The 1,572-nt window shown below is 34.6% G+C and overlaps 1 protein-coding gene and 1 long non-coding RNA gene across 2 annotated transcripts in view; both read left to right on the top strand.

Moving 5' to 3' along the window:
* LOC116704220 (netrin receptor UNC5D) overlaps positions 1–1,572 on the top strand; it is a 202,641-nt gene that overhangs the window by 12,963 nt on the left and 188,106 nt on the right. The gene's annotated exons all lie outside the window — the stretch shown is intronic.
* Positions 1–1,572, top strand: part of LOC116704235 (uncharacterized) — a 9,590-nt gene that overhangs the window by 3,836 nt on the left and 4,182 nt on the right. Inside the window, exon 2 of the long non-coding RNA XR_004335625.1 lies at positions 1,492–1,493. This is a non-coding gene — a long non-coding RNA (uncharacterized LOC116704235). The remainder of the gene's footprint in view (positions 1–1,491; positions 1,494–1,572) is intronic.

Genomic DNA, 1,572 nt, shown 5'->3' with positions numbered 1-1,572 from the left:
CACACACACACACACACACACACACACACACACACACACACACACACAATTTGACCTTGTTGAACTTGTCCTTTTAATGTGTTTTTTCCTGAATGGATACGAGACAGTTTTCCTTAATTAGGTTTGTCCTTTTTGTTAGCTCTCTGTTGTTTCTAAATACAATTGCATTTGTTAATTTTGACCTGGGGATATCCTGGATAATAACTGTCACATACCCGCCATTAATCCAAAACAACTAATGATCTTTCCTCATTTTACTCAGAAATTAGGTATAAATTCTTGTAAATTAGGTCTGTTGACCATGAATGGAAAAATAAGTGTAAAACTAGTTGTGATGAGTTGGAATGAAGTTGGATTAAAGTGGTAACAGAATTTAGTGATAGATTATAATTGTCTATGCTTTATAAACAAGCAAAGCAGACCAGGTCACTTTTTACCCAGGAAAAAAACAGGTGGGATTATTGGCTGCCATAAAAAATAACTAAATGGTTTCAAAACGATATCCTGACAAATGACTAACATACCAGTAAGTCATTATAAATTATCCAATCATGGATTCATGTGATCTTAACTATAATGAAAATATTTCATAATGTATGCGTATTTCACTCCCAAATTAGGTATTATATCGTATAAATGAAGTTTATTTACCATGCATTGTGAAAATAAGTGTAAAACTAGTGGTAATGAGTTGAAATGAAGTTGTCCAAAAGGTGTAAAATAGAATTGGGTGATAATTTATACTTTATGCTTTTTAAATAGGCAAAATAGACTAGGTCAATTTTGATCCGGGAGGAAAACAAGTGTGATTAATTGCTGCCATTAAAAAAATTGATATGGTCTCAAAACAGTATCCTAACTAAACTTTGACCTATACCATACCATATATGGTAACCTATTAACATATGTTCCTCTGATCTCAACTGTTAGTTAAAATAATTCCTAATTTCAGCTTTTTAAACTCAGAAATTACATATAAATAATACGAGTAAAACTAGTGGTAAAGTTGGCTAAGAAGATGTATGACAAAACTAAATCATTGTAGTAAGGCTCATATAAACACAGACTTTGGTGATAATTTATACTTCATGCTTTATAAACTGGCAAAACAGAACGGGTCAAATTTGACCCGGGAGGACAACAGGTGCATGCTCGACGGGAAGAAAACACAAGGGTTAAGCACGAGAAGGGCTCAGGGCACTTATTCTTGAATGCGTTAACACTCTAACTCTGTACGAAAAGTACAAAAGAGAGGTTATCTTCAATCACAAAAAATATCTGTTGACATGGAAGACATTTGTTTTGGCAATTGTTTTGTCAAGTGAGATCATGCTGCTCTTGTGTCAGCCTTAAGAATGTGAGAGCAAATGTCCTCAATAAAGAATGAATCTGAAATATGAATCTGAGATAACAATGTTAGTCCATAGGTCATTCTTTCAACACTTTGGTCCAAAGCAACATATCTCGAAAACTACTGTCCAGTTTGTCGAGAAGTTTTGCAGGCTCATTTCATGCTCCCCTGAGGATGGGCCATGGCCCTGGGCCCTGTTGCACGAAAGTAGAATGAAGATA

The sequence above is a fragment of the Etheostoma spectabile genome, chromosome 16 (genome assembly GCF_008692095.1).
Source record: "Etheostoma spectabile isolate EspeVRDwgs_2016 chromosome 16, UIUC_Espe_1.0, whole genome shotgun sequence".
NCBI lineage: Eukaryota > Metazoa > Chordata > Actinopteri > Perciformes > Percidae > Etheostoma > Etheostoma spectabile.
Note: the sequence above shows the minus strand (reverse complement) of the source record. Positions and strands in the feature narration are given on the sequence as shown.